The sequence below is a fragment of the Schistocerca cancellata genome, chromosome 5 (assembly GCF_023864275.1).
Source record: "Schistocerca cancellata isolate TAMUIC-IGC-003103 chromosome 5, iqSchCanc2.1, whole genome shotgun sequence".
Lineage (NCBI taxonomy): Eukaryota > Metazoa > Arthropoda > Insecta > Orthoptera > Acrididae > Schistocerca > Schistocerca cancellata.
The window spans coordinates 554,281,068-554,297,384 of NC_064630.1; positions in this window are offsets into that span (position 1 = coordinate 554,281,068).

The following is a 16,317-nucleotide window of genomic DNA, read 5'->3' on the forward strand; positions in this document are numbered from 1 at the left end:
GCAGAATTACGTTTAATTCTAGTAATATTAAAGTGAAATAAATGTCGAAGATAAGTACTCAGTAGAAATAGAATAAGAGGGAGAAATTAGAGAATTCAGAGGAAAAGATGACAATAAGACGTTTCAGTGGAAGCTCGTTTATTCGGACTATGTGGGGCACAGGACATGAAATGATCGGAATTGTGGATAAAGCATATTTTTATATATATATATATATATATATAATGACATGTGCCTTACACACGTAATATTTATTCCCATTTAAAGGCAAATTACACGTTATTTCACAGAAATATTGAGCAGATATTGAAACAAAACTGAGTTTTATTCACTGAAATATTGAGGAATTTCCGATTAAGCAAGATCTGTATGTTTATGACCAGCACTGTCACGTACGCGTTGCTCAAACAATAGATCGTTCAAAGAAGCTTCCGCCTGAAATTCCAAATAAAATGTTATTTTGTCCAGCTGGAATGTTGCCGCTGTTTGCGTCCTAATATAAGTCAAACTGAGCGTCCGTTTCGTCAGCTGATACGTCATCGCTAGCGTCACTGCCTCCAACCGAACAAACCACGATAATTTCGTCATCAGAAAAAATACTGCAGTCAGCGTCGTTGTCATTTTGCAGCGTCATTTGGATCGGTAACACCTACGCCTACGCCGAAGCATCATGGTCTCTTTGCAAATGATTCAACATCATCAAATTCAGCAGCAGTAAATAACTCTCCTCCACGGATCCTACACCACATCTATCTTTCTGATCATCCACTAGACCATCTTCTTTGTCTTTGATGTCATTTTACCCTCCCAACAAAGGGGGCGGGGGTGGAACACAGTACGGTAGAGATTAACATTAGTTTGTTAACTGATCCATTGCCAGGGGCTGTGTATGATGGAAGGCTGAATTTAAATTTAATGACTAAGGACAACCGTCGCTTTAGAATGTAATGAAACAGTAGGTTTCATACACGATGTACTGTATGCAGGGGATACAGTCGCTCCACGCTGAACACTAGAGTCAGAGAGGTTGCCTAAACTGCAGGCGTTAAATGGCGAGCAGGCACCGTGGTTCTGGCCGGGGATACAGAGGACTTTGCCACACTATTTTGCAGCGCCTGTCTAACGGGCGAAATTACAGGGTTATTCAGCATTCTTCGGCCTGCTGGGTATTTAGGAGCTGCACGGCCTGATGACAGAAGAGAGAAGTGCAGTTCCACGTCTTGGCAGCTGCAGACGAGCGCCATCGGACTACGGACTGCCTGGAGTATGCCAACCCCTTTAAGGCCTGTGTACGTGTGCATGGTGATCATATCCCATATTCGTGTCGGGGTATATGCGCAGGAAACAGTTGCGTTTTGTAGCACATGAGTTTCAGGACGGCTTTCTCAACTTATCATCAATACCGTGGACTTACCGATCTGTGTCGTGTGTCGTGTCTGCCTATGCTATTATCTCCAGTTTTGTGTAGTGCCACGTTTTGTGGCACCACATTCTGCAATTATATTTAATTTATGAGCATGAGTGTACTATGTTCAACAATAAACGTTGTGAACTTGCACTCGCAGCTGTCAGTCATGTTCGTGGACCTGATATACACTACTGGAAATTGAAATAAGAACACCGTGAATTCATTGTCCCAGGAAGGGGAAACTTTATTGACACATTCCTGGGGTCAGATACATCACATGATCACACTGACAGAACCACAGGCACATAGACACAGGCAACAGAGCATGCACAATGTCGGCACTAGTACAGTGTATATCCACCTTTCGCAGCAATGCAGGCTGCTATTCTCCCATGGAGACGATCGTAGAGATGCTGGATGTAGTCCTGTGGAACGGCTTGCCATGCCATTTCCACCTGGCGCCTCAGTTGGACCAGCGTTCGTGCTGGACGTGCAGACCGCGTGAGACGACGCTTCATCCAGTCCCAAACATGCTCAATGGGGGACAGATCCGGAGATCTTGCTGGCCAGGGTAGTTGACTTACACCTTCTAGAGCACGTTGGGTGGCACGGGATACATGCGGACGTGCATTGTCCTGTTGGAACAGCAAGTTCCCTTGCCGGTCTAGGAATGGTAGAACGATGGGTTCGATGACGGATTGGATGTACCGTGCACTATTTAGTGTCCCCTCGACGATCACCAGTGGTGTACGGCCAGTGTAGGAGATCGCTCCCCACACCATGATGCCGGGTGTTGGCCCTGTGTGCCTCGGTCGTATGCAGTCCTGATTGTGGCGCTCACCTGCACGGCGCCAAACACGCATACGACCATCATTGGCACCAAGGCAGAAGCGACTCTCATCGCTGAAGACGACACGTCTCCATTCGTCCCTCTATTCACGCCTGTCGCGACACCACTGGAGGCGGGCTGCACGATGTTGGGGCGTGAGCGGAAGACGGCCTAACGGTGTGCGGGACCGTAGCCCAGCTTCATGGAGACGGTTGCGAATGGTCCTCGACGACACCCCAGGAGCAACAGTGTCCCTAATTTGCTGGGAAGTGGCGGTGCGGTCCCCTACGGCACTGCGTAGGATCCTACGGTCTTGGCGTGCATCCGTGCGTCGCTGCGGTCCGGTCCCAGGTCGACGGGCACGTGCACCTTCCGCCGACCACTGGCGACAACATCGATGTACTGTGGAGACCTCACGCCCCACGTGTTGAGCAATTCGGCGGTACGTCCACCCGGCCTCCCGCATGCCCACTATACGCCCTCGCTCAAAGTCCGTCAACTGCACATACGGTTCACGTCCACGCTGTCGCGGCATGATACCAGTGTTAAAGACTGCGATGGAGCTCCGTATGCCACGGCAAACTGGCTGACACTGACGGCGGCGGTGCACAAATGCTGCGCAGCTAGCGCCATTCGACGGCCAACACCGCGGTTCCTGGTGTGTCCGCTGTGCCGTGCGTGTGATCATTGCTTGTACAGCCCTCTCGCAGTGTCCGGAGCAAGTATGGTGGGTCTGACACACCGGTGTCAATGTGTTCTTTTTTCCATTTCCAGGAGTGTATTTTATGGGTGCTCTGTGCAGCACGAAGTTTCTCTTGAGCTGCAGTACTTTTCATGAAGAAATTTCTGCAATAGCACTAGCCAGAGAGAGAAAGTAAAAAGGCGTGTGATGAGACTGAGTGCGGAGTGAAGTAAGGTTGACATACTTGCTCAATAAGCAGCAACAATTCATCAGAATTATTGAATATCAGCCCTGCACGTCCTTTTATCTATTAAATTGCAATGAACGATAATCGAGTTATATTAAAATCAAAATGGGCATGGAATTGGTATTAGGCACACACTCACAACCTTCACTACCTTAATTACAGAATATACCCCCAACTAACTATTTTCCGACTGCGTTTAAATTAGAGACTGCATATGAGTGCTAACGCATAGCAGTAAGGGCGTTGTAACTTACAGAAGTCGTCGTAGATTACGGTTCCAGTGAGGAGAAGAACTGCATTGGACAAAAAATGTCAGTTCAGTACAGAGAATAAGATAAATCTAAAAACGTGACAGAACCCATAAATCACTAAGAAAGATGCAAAAACGTCTCTAAAACATCGGGTCTGCTGTTACAAAATCAGAGATGTAACAGCACAGCAAATATCTGGAGTGCACGCACACTCACTCGGCTATTAATCTTATATCCACTTAATTATGCTTATCCATTACGGATATTTTAGAACCGTGACTGTATATTAATGTAAATAAATTATACACAACTGCAACGTCACTTTTTTCATTAATAATGCTTTATTACATTAATCGGTTTTCGAACCCTTTCAGGTTCATCTTCAGATGATTTCGGGAGGATCCGGGAAGTTAGATCATTACTGGTAGTAGCATAATGCTGGGTGCTGGTTTGCGACAGTATAGGCGGCTTTTTTCGTATCTGTCTGCCTCCATTTTGATGTCCGGAACACTTTCACACGAACTATATTAGTTCACGCTATAACAGTGACACTTTACTAGCATCTAGCATGCGCTTTACAACTGTTGCTTGTAACACCTTCGTTCTGGAAATCTGTCTCGATACAAACGTACCGCACCAAGGCTGTTGCCCCGTGCTAATCCATACATCAAATGTGAATCTGCCAACTCAGCATTTGTAAACATTGCACTGACTGCAAAACCACGTTCGTGATGAACACTAACCTGTTGATGCTACGTACTGATGTGCTTGATGCTAGTACTGTAGAGTAATGAGTCGCATGTCAACACAAGCACCGAAGTCAACATTTTACCTTCCTTCAATTGGGCCAACTGGCGGTGAATCGAGGAAGTACAGTACATACTGGCGAAACTAAAATGAGCTCTAACATGGAAATTAAGCGTTTCCGGACACATGTCCACATAACATTTTTTCTTTATTTGTGTGTGAGGAATGTTTCCTGAAAGTTTGGCCGTACCTTTTTGTAACACCCTGTATATCGCCGCGTCTTTTGATTGTATTGACTTGGGACCTTAAAGTGCTACACCACAAATGGACCGTACTATTGGACCTCTACTTGTTCCTGAGAAAAAGGGGTCTTAACGGTCGGGCAGACGGACCGCAGTGAGATGCTGTAGAGGTCCCGCTTCTACCGAATAAGGTACGTAATCGAAAGAGGAAACTGAACACCAACTTAAGATGCTACGCGATGCAATTTCTACAAAATAAACTCTCGTTTTACTAAAGATAGAGGTACAACTGTAATGGTATAAAGAAGGAGAAAGAACACTTGATGACATACTCCCCATAATGACGACCTAGCACGGAAGTAGTTGGTATGTGTGCAGAAGCAACCACCGGTTAGCAGTGAGTGAGCGTGCAACAAGCTGGTTATTTTTAGGGCTCTGCTGCTGGCGAGACTGCGGCAGAATAGAGCAACAGCGCGGGTATTGAGCAGCGACGGCGTCACGCGACGGGGGCATTAAAGTACTGTGCAAGCGGGGCCGCGAGCTACAATCGCCCCTCCAATCAGCGCGCAGACGTGGTTGCGTGCTGGCTCCTGTTGAGGTGAGCTGTGCTTGCCGAGCTGCCGTGACCGGCCGCTATGCGAGCGCTGCCTCAACCAAAGCCTATCCGCGCCTCTGGTGGAGTCCCGGTAGCCCGTAGGAGGGTCAGCTGACGCTGGCGGTACTACCTGAACTACCAACATTTGGCCACTTACCTCGCTAACAATGAGATGCCTGATGTTTGCCGCAAGGACTTCCCCTCTAGTGTTGCGCATGCGCACATGGTACTTACCTCGCCTCTATCACAGTTCTACATCTACATCTACATCCATACTCTGCAAGCCACCTGACGGTGTGTGGCGGAGGGTACTTTGAGTACCTCTATCGGTTCTCCCTTCTATTACAGTCTCGTATTGTTCGTGGAAAGAAAGATTGTCGGTATGTCTCTGTGTGGTTTCTAATCTCTCTGATTTTATCCTCAAGGTCTCTTCGCGAGATATACGTAGGAGGAAGCAATATACTGCTTGACTCCTCGGTGAAGATATGTTCTCGAAACTTCGACAAAAGCCCGTACCGAGCTACTGAGCGTCTCTCCTGCAGAGTCTTCCACTGCAGTTTATCTGTCACCTCTGTAACGCTTTCGCGATTAAGAAATGGTCTTGTAACGAAGCGCGCTGCTCTCCGCTGGATCTTCTCTATCAACCCTATCTGGTACGGGTCCCTCACTGGGGAGCAATATTCAAGTAGTGGGCGAACAAGTGTACTGCAACCTACTTCCTTTGTTTTCGGATTGCATTTCCTTACGATTCTTCCAATGAATCTCAGCCTGGCATCTGATTTACCAACGATCAACTTTACATGATCAATCCATTTTAAATCACTCCTAATGCCTACTCCCACATAATTTATGGAATTAACTGCTTCCAGTTGCTGACCTGCTATATTTTCCCTAAATGATAAAGGATCTTTCTTTCTATGTATTCGCAGCACATTACACTTGTCTACATCGAGATTCAATTGCCATTCCTTCCTTGCACCATGCGTCAGTTCGTTGCAGATCCTCCTGTATTTCAGTACAGCTTTCCATTGTTACAACCTCTCTATATACCACGGCATAATCCGCAAGAAGCCTCAGTGAACTTCCGATGTTATCCACAAGGTCATTTATGTATATTGTGAATAGCAACGGTCCTACGACACTCCCCTGCGGCACACCTGAAATCACTCTTACTTCGGAAGACTTCTCTCCATTGAGAATGACATGCTGCGTTCTGTTATCTGGGAACTCTTCAATCCAATCACACAATTGGTCTGATAGTCCATATGCTTTTACTCTGTTCATTAAACGACTGTGGGGAACTGTATGGAACGCCTTACGGAAGTCAAGAAACACGGCATCTACCTGGGAACCCGTGTCTATGGCCCTCTGAGTCTCGTGGACGAATAGTGCGAGCTGGGTTTCACATGATCGTCTTTTCCGAAACCCATGCTGATTCCTAAAGAGTAGATTTCTAGTCTCCAGAAGAGTCATTATACTCGATCATAATTCTACAACTGATCGACGTTAGAGATATAGGTCTATAGTTCCGCACGTCTGTTCGACGTCCCTTCTTGAAAACGGGGATGACCTGTGCCATTTTCCAATCCTTTGGAACGCTGCGATACGCACAGTTGTCACTAGTGGCGCCAGCATAATAAGCAGCCTCTCTCGGCGGAAGATCATCCAAATCGAGGCCGATGCCAGCACAGAGGATACTTGGATGTACACTTCAGGACCCAAAGTTTGAGAAACATCTGAGATGTTGAGGAAATCTCGTGTTATCAACCAGGTCGTGGGGTCGTGTTGTCTAAGCGGTTGGACGAGTTTCCTACTCATAATACTCAGGCGAAGACTCAGCTTGAAGATGGCAGTACGAAACTAGTCGTAACGTTTCGACAGCACAGTTCCACGACTCAGCTGATAGCCCGAGAAGACTCATCAGCGGAAATCGCCAAGAGACCCTGTGTTCCCACATCTCCTGACGTGTTTGCATTCGTTAATAATCAGTGAAAAGCAGAAAGAAGAAGCAAAAGATTATGACTGAACGTTTCGTCGGCGAAGATCTCATTGTAGACGGAACACAAGCGTGGGCATGGGAATCATGAGGAAGGGAACAACCCGTGTCATTCTCCGAGCAACTATCACGGTATTTGGCTTTAGCGAAACTTAAATCTGAATTGTCAGACAGCGACTGGAACCACGATCCTCCCGAATATAATCGCAGTGGCTTTCCATCGCGCCACCTCGTTGGATAATAAGGATGATAAAAAGTGGAGACAGAGATTCAGTTGATTCAGAAACTGAACTTTTAGTAGTAGTAGTGGAAGCTTGTACAATATCGACTAATAAGGATGTGGGGGGAATCGTGGATACCGTAAGTAAAACAGGTACGTTTCCTATTATTTAGTGATGGCTCGAGGGTTGGACCCAAATGAAGCTTAAGCGCCATTCGTAAAATACATGAGACAACTTATTTAAAACTACACAAGTCTGAGAGCTGAGTTACTCAGGATGGGGCGGGATAAAGTTACGATTGTGGATGGGGCCGTAATCAGTTACTCTCGGTTGCACAACAAATACGTAAACTTTATTTAAAGAAATTAAAATTATAAAACAATCTCTGAAAAAAAACACAATTGACTGTATGACGGCTGAAGACCTTATCACAGAAAAAAAAAAATGAATTCCACGCAAACATTGGGGTTATACTCGACTGGACGGGGGTCCACTGGGGGCCGAACCGCACAATAACCGTGGGTTCGGTTTGGGGCAGCAGTGGGGTGAATGGACTGCTGTAGCATGTTGTGGGGTTGTGTACCACTGGGGGCTACGGTGGGGACGAAGCCTGTCCATCGTTTATAGGTCCCCAGTTCAATACATACATACATTGTCATTTTTATCTGTTTTCCGTCTTTCCCTTAGTTGCTCTCAATTCGTTGAGGTATGTACCGTCTATGCAACTAAATTAAGGCAGTTTGTTTCTTGCCATACGCGTTTCGCTTGTTTTATTTGGGGAGCATCATCAGTGACTGAAATACATGTTTCAATTTTATACATACAATAAACGTATTATGTGATAGATATAATGTGCTGTTATATTCGGTTTGTCGTGTTTTTCTCTTGCTTTTTAGGTTAGAAGGTTGCTTTTTAGGTTTGTGTTGTAGCACAAGTTCCGCATTGTGAATGTATCATTCGGTGTTACTGCGCTGGAAATCATAAGTAACACGGAATGATACATTCACATTACAGAACTTCTGCTACAAAAGTTGCTTCTAACCTAAAAATCAAGAGAAAAACACGACAAAACGTAATATAACAGCATATTATATCATTCACATAATACGTTTTTGTATGTATAAAAAGAAACATGTATTTCAGGCCACTGATGAAGCTTCCCAAATAAAAGAAGCGAAAAGCGTATGACAAAAAACAAACTGGCTTCATTTAGTTGCATAGACGGTATATGCCTCCACGAACATACATACATACCTTCCTGTAATTCGCCAAGTCAGTATGAAAGCAGGAAGCAACCGCCTTTTATAATATTCAGAAAAATTTAACCAGCGCTTCCACTAGTAGGAAGCGCTTGTAGTGCAACTAGCTGCACAAGATTGTCCTCACGCTACACAATGCGAAATTAGACAATGCAGACAAAGTTCAAATGAAACACGTGGGGCCCAGTTAATTATAAAACAGAAGTGCCGTACATAGAATCTTTAAAATACGACTAATGCATAAATTTCTTCGATATAAGTTCTGCCTTTTATGCAAAAACACTGTTTTTTCACAAGCTGCGTCATAGTCGCGAATTGAACAGTGATCCGAATATAAAATAAATTTCCTTTACTTTACGTCCATGGTTACAAATTTTATTGCTACGCAAACATGTTTCGGCACCTCTGTGACATCATCAGTGGGTTTTGTTTATTGAAAACAGTATAAAGTGAAAATATTTTAGGTTGTAACTGATCTAACAAAGTGAGGCCTAAGGAAATTTTTTCTTCGTTTTTCTTCTTACCGTGATTTTACATTATATGATTTTGCAGGACTATCTGTATCGTGTTCTGCAGGACCATATGTGTGGTGTCACCTGCAAACCAAACGATGTAAATGTGAATTTCATCGGCAAGTTAATACATCCCTTGAGAGAGAAAAGATAAACAAAATTCAGAACTCTCTCGAGAAAAAATGAACGCCGATGGGGTTAGGAAGGACGGTCTGCAGCGGAGTGTGCGCCGATATGAAATTTCTTGGCAGATTAAAACTGTGCGCCATACCGAGACTCGAACTCGGGGCCTCTCCCTTTCACGCGCGAGTGCTCTGCCACCTAAGCTACCCAAGCACGACACACGAGCCATCCTCACAGCTTTACTTCCGCCAGTACCTCGTCTACTACCTTCCAAACTTTACAGAAGCTTGCAAAACTAGCATTCCTGGAGGCGTACTGGGGTAGGTCAGTTGGCAGAGCCCTTGCCTGCGAAGGGCAAAGGTCCCGAACTGGAGTCTCGGTCCGGCACACAATTTTAATCTGCGAGGAGGTTTCAAATCAGCGCACACTCCGCTGCACAGTGAAAATATCATTCTATGTTTCTGTCCTTCCTAAACCCGTCGGCGTTCATTGGTTCTCGAGAGAGTTTTGAACTTTGTTTACTTTTTCTTTCTCAAGGAATGTGTTAACTTGCCAATGAAATTTACATTTACATCGTTTGGTTTGAAGATGACAAGCTATCAGTGCAGTAAACCATACAGATGGTCCTGCAAAACTTAAGATGAAAATCGAAGAAAAATTTTCTTTAAGCTTCACTTTGTTAGATCAGTTACAACCTAAAATATGTTCACTTTATACTGTTTTCAATAAGCAAAACCCACTGATGATGGCACAGAGGTGCCGCAACATCTTTGAGTAACAAATAAAAATAGTGTTTTTGCATAAAAGGCGGAAACTGTATCCAATAATTTAACTGTGAAACACGGAAGGAAGACGAGAGCTACAGATCCAAAAGGCGAATGTCCATAAATTTCATTTAAGTACATATCAAGATAGTGTTACTGGAATAGTTGTCTTTGAAAGGTCTTTAGTGAATCTGTGATTACGCCTGAGAAGAACCGAACTTTTTTATTTATTTACTTATTTTTTAATTTGACACGAAGCTATTTCAAACTACTACCGTGGATTTATGTTGCCGTTCTTTAAAGGAGGCGTGGTTTCCCTTGTAAAACTAATTTGTGCTTCTCGGTTGAATTTGCTTTAAATGTGTTAAAAGTTTATTTGTCAGACTTAATTGTACTGGACGATGTTCGGCATGCTCCTGCGTATGCAAACTAGCGGCATCACTCGCACTTTGGTACATCTCTATATGTACCTGGATAAACGTAAAAGCCCAGATGGCATCGTTCACATTCAGTTGGCATTAACTCTCCCCACTGTTTTGTGAAGCAGCAGGCGTTTAAACAGCTCAATCTACTCTCTTATCAGATTCATCGAGACCACTTTCAATTCTAATCGGATAAAAAGAAGAAAATTGCCAGATGCAATCTCGATGGAATTGTATGTAATAGAAACCTATATATCACTTCCAACGTTTTACGTTGTTCCAGAATGAGGCTCAGATAACGGAAAGATTTCGTGACGCTGACCAATAACTAGCGTTGTTTATGCAACTCGCAGGAGATTACTTTTATTTCTCTCGCTTCAGTTGGTAAGGACTAGCGCAGTTTGCTTTCACGAACCTGTCTGAACACGCCATAGTTCAACGGCAAATGAAGACAAGATGTTGCAAACAGTATTCGGCTTTGCATTACACCACTTAATTTCCAATGGTACACTCATGATATAACTTTTCTTTCGTTGCTTCGTAATACGCTATAGATACTATTATTGCAGAAACTTGAAATAATAAATGGATTCAACGGAACTTATTCATCCCATTTGATTGTATTACATTGATTGGAAATGAATTTTATTTTCTTAAAGGTAAAGGGGTTTTTAAAGTGTATTTTTGATTAGTGACTGAAGGTAGAGTACTTAGATCTTTCAGTTACTTGCAGTTTTGATAAAAATTTAGAATTTCTTTGAGGTATGGAAAATTTAGCTATTTAATCGAATGAAAATTAACCTGCTACAAAAAAAAATGTTTAATGTTAAAGTCTGTAATGAAGCTACCTCGATATTTCGGTGATAGTGTAATGTTGTGGCCTAAGTGTTTGTTTTATGTATAGTGTTTTACGCAGACTTCAGCAACGAGTGATAAATCGAGTGGTACCTGCTTTTGACAATTTCACTGTTTCGGACGTTTTCGTGACCGCTTATGATACATATGTGGCAAACTTATAGTGAATAGCAGCAGCAGTCAATCTCAGATTTTGTTAAGGAAGTGTATTTTGCGTATTTTGGCACAAAGTTTTGACATTGGGACAAATGGTTCAATGGCTCTGAGCACTATGGGACTCAACTGCTGAGGTCATTAGTCCCCTAGAACTTAGAACTAGTTAAACCTAACGAACCTAAGGACATCACAAACATCCATGCCCGAGGCAGGATTCGAACCTGCGACCGCAGCGGTCTTGCGGTTCCAGACTGCAGCGCCTTTAACCGCACGGTCACTTCGGCCGGCCATTGGGACAAGTCGTGGGCCCCACAATGAGTGTGTTCAACTTATGAGGAAGGATGACTGATTTCTATGCAGATGGGCAGTCGAGCAAAAGACAAGCACTGGTCTCTGAAAATCTGAGCAATTAGATCGCCAGAAATTCGAGCGAAGAACGTAGCATTCGATTCAAATGTGGACGAAAAGCATAGGGTGCCGATGGAAAAAAAAACTTCTGTCTCCACTTAATGAAAAAATTTCTGAAAGCTCTACCAAGCGATGGTAATACTTTCGAGTATGTAGCAGCTAAGTTAAGGTAGCTGTCAGAAACTGAGATAAAAGAAGAAGGTTTTTGCCGGTCCTGACGTTTGGAAAGTAATGGAAGGCGAAGCATTTGAAAGAAATGGACAGAAAGAACCTCAACATTAGTCGTAATGTTGTAAAAGACAGATGACGTAACGACCGACGCTGACCATCTTTCTGTTCTGTATTATATCGCGGTCGTGGGTCACAACCATTCCGATGGAATCGAGCATGAACATGTTGTCAACAAGTCTCTTGGCAACTACAACGACTTTAATTACGGGAATTAGTAAGAAAGATGCTGGATAACCTCAGTGTATAGAATGCCTCAATGAGCTTGAAACTGCTCTTCCTGGACTCCCTTGTCAGCTATACTATGTGATCAAAAGTATCCAGACACTCCCAAAAACATACGTTTTTTCATATTAGTTGCATTGTGCTGCCACCTACTGCCAGGTTCTCCATATCACGACCTCAGTAGTCATTAGACATCGTGAGAGAGCAGAATGGGGCGCTCCGCGGAACTCACGGACTTCGAGCGTGGTTCAAAAAAATGTGTGTGAAATCTTATGGGACTTAACTGCTAATGCCATCAGTTCCTGAGCTTACACACCTCTTAACCTAAATTATCCTAAGTACAAATATACACACCCATGCCCGAGGGAGGACTCTAACCTCCGCCGGGACCGGCCGCACAGTCCATTTCGAGCGTGGTCAGGTGATTGGGTGTCACTTGTGTCATACGTCTGTACGCGAGATTTCCACACGCCTAAAATCCCTAGGTCCACTGTTTCCGATGTGTTAGTGACGTGGGAACGTGAAGGGACACGTACATCACAAAAGCGTACAGGCCGACCTCGTCTGTGGACTGCGCCGACAGTTGAAGATGGTCGTAATGTGTAATAGGCAGACATCTATCCAGACCATCACACAGGAATTCCAAACTGCATCAGGATCCGCTGCAGATACTATGGCAGTTGGTCGGGAGTTGGAATTCATGGTCGAGAGGCTGCTCATAAGCCACACATCACACCGGTAAATGCCAAACGCCTCGCTTAGCGTAAGGAGTGTAAATATTGGATGATTGAACAATGGCAAAATATTGTGTGGCTTGAAGAATCACGGTACACAAAGTGGCGATCCGATGGCAGGGTGTGGGTATGGCGAATGCCCGGTGAACATGATCTGCCAGCGTGTGTTATGCAAACAGTAAAATTCGGAGACGGTGGTGTTACGGTGTGGTCGTGTTTTTCATTGAGGGGCTTGCACCCCTTCTTGTTTTGCGTAGCACTATCACAGCACAGACCTACATTGATGTTTTAAGCATCTTCTTGCTTCCCACTGTTGGAGAGCAATTCTGGGATGGTGATTGGATCTTTCAACACGATCGAGCATCTGTTCATAATGCACGGCCTGTGGCAGAGTGATTACACGACAATAAAATCCTTTCAATGGACTGGCCTGCACAGAGTCCTGACCTGAATCCTATGAAACACCTTTGGGATGTTTTGGAACGCCGATTTCGTGCCAGGTCTCAAAAATGGCTCTGAGCACTATGGGACTTAACTGCTGTGGTCATCAGTCCCCTAGAACTTAGAACTACTTAAACCTAAATAACCTAAGGACGTCACAAACACCCATACCCGAGGCAGGATTCGAACCTGCGACCGCAGCGTTCGCGCGGTTCCAGACTGTAGCGCCTAGAAGCGCTCGGCGACTCCGGCCGGCAACCAGGTCTCACTGACCGACATAGATACCTCTCCTCAGTACAGTACTCCGTGAAGAATGGGCTTTCATTCCTCAAGAAACATTCCAGCACCTGATTGAACGTATGCTTGCGAGAGTGGAATCTGTCATCAACGCCAAGTTGAATTCCAGAATTACCGATGGAGGGTACCACGAGCTTGTAAGTCATTTTCAACCAGATGTCCGGATACTTTTGATCACATAGCCAATATTCTAGAAAATATATGTGCTGTGAGGGAGGAACAGGCAGAAAGATTACATCAAAACATTAAACAAATGGTACGAGGTTACCAGTACTGCCAGGATGTAAGCTTGATAGCTGGATACTTCTAAATGCTGCGCATTACACCCGAAGAACGTAATAGTCCATTATAATGCTAGGAGTGCCTTAGTTTATCATGATTTTTAATAAATTTTAGAATATGTGTTTTGTATGAATTCTCTGGATTTTTCTCCTTCAGATTGTGAAAAAATGTTATGTGGTAGAAGGAGATCCTTAGCATTTCTGAAATTAGCTCTTAAAAATAAAATGATAAAAAACAATTGTAAATTATAGATTTGTAGGTTGGTGTCATTTGTACCCCACAGAGGCAAAGCTAAGACCGATCTGCTCATACAGCTTAACGCGAAACGCGCTATCTTGCAAAACAGGGATGTAACCCAGATCCGGATCGAATCTGCGCGGCCGATTAACAATCGTTAGTCTGCAACACCGGTCAACACGAGTGTGGTTCTTATGCTGTTTTCCACGCTCGTTTAGCAAATGCTGGGTTGGTCCCCAAACTCCACCTTAGGAAATACGATACGAAAGGAGAGGAACGTTTATACGATTCACAGACAGTCTGTCAGCTGTGGCGACAAGAAAGTTATCCCATCATAATGTTAAAATAAATTCGCTAAATGATGAGAAACAGTGGGTCCCGTAAAACTAGAGAAGCACGAGGAAACAGGTAGTGGCAGATATAGGGCCGTACGTACCCAGTGCATCCAAAGATTTTTCAAATCCGACGTCATTCATCCGCCTCGTTGTTGGTCGTCCCACGTATCCACAATAAACTCTTTACTGTGTTCCTTAACGTAATTTTCCTCGTTCTAAAATGTTCCTGTATACTTAAATTTCTTTTTCGCGTCTTCGTTGCTGTACTTCATGTTTCAACATTTCAATTATCTCACAACTATCATTACCGCATTAATATTGTATCGCTTTTTCATTTCATGCTTTCTCATTTCTGCAATTCCACCACATGTTCTTCGTTTTACAAGTTTATTCATGCGTTAATCGTCTGTTTTCTAATCATTCCAGATCAACGTTGAAAAGTAGGCCTTTTTATGAAATTTTGTAACTTTAACTCACCTTTTCAGAAGTTAAGTCGCATAGTGCTCAGAGCCAACTCACCTTTTGATCTTCAGCTAGTCTTTTGCTAGATTTTCTCTGCGATTACGCGCCCATAATGCGCGATTTTGTATGCCACATACACCTCAGTAAACTTTTATTTTACTATATTACACATAGTTTCGGCTTGACTGCTTCCACTTGACTGGAAAGAGGTGTACACAGACTTGTGAGAGTGAGTCAGATTGTGGACTGGAAATTGAATTAGGCTACAGGTCATCATTTAAAAGTAACCAACTGTGAATTCCATTAGTTGCTATTAGTATTAAAAAAAGAAAGTGGAAAAAATTGCTCTGAGCACTATGGGACTTAACATCTGAGGCCATCAGTCCCCTAGAACTTAGAACTACTTAAACCTAACTAACCTAAGGACATCAAACACATCCATTCCCGAGGCAGGATTAGAACCTGTGACCGTAGAGGTCGCGCGGTTCCAGACTGAAGCGCCTAGAACCGCTCGGCCACACCGGCCGGCGAAAGTGGAGCAAATGATGTTGATGGTATCATATTCTAAAGATGTCTAAACGAAGTAAGTAACCTGAGATCGACTGCGAAGAGTGCTTTCTTTCCAGCACTGCAATTACCTTTAATTCAGCTAATTCTGCGTGTGTATAAAACAATGTAACTCAGCCCATAAAACTCCTCACTGGCTCTATCAGAAGTTACTCGCGACAAAACATTCTATTTCCTCTTCGAATTCCTGGTACGTTTTATTCGGACAACAAAATCAACACTGAATATTGCTTTTTCGTTCTTAGAGAAGGACTGAAAATTACATATTAAACTCAAGTTATGCTGCACCTTCATTTTTAGTAAATTCCAGGTTATTTAGGATGTATGGTACTACCATTTTTAATGATGAAGGCTTTCATGACCTGTTGTCTTCGTTTTTTGTGGATCTTCAGCTTTGTGTGGTTGTGGTGCATGTGACTTTTTTGTTCCTAAGAACAAAAAAACATTGCACTAAAATACCGCACTAACAGCAATTGGAGATCATCGAAGGCAAAATCGACAAGGCAGAGTCCTGATAGCGAATGACCACTTTCTCCATACAGAACTGAAAGAGAGGGACTGATACTAAAAGCACAAGAGAAATTTAACAAATGAATTCTGTCAGCGACAGAATTGATGAACCCTCGAAGTACAGACTTTGAAAAACAGTTGCGGAAAAAATCAGCCAGATGCTGGGCTGTTGCAAGAGAACCGCACAGACGGATACGAGCAGATACACCATTTTTCGAGCAAAAGATGCCAGAAATATCGTGTGTCTGTGACCAACGGCTAGCGATTCACAAGCTACAAAAA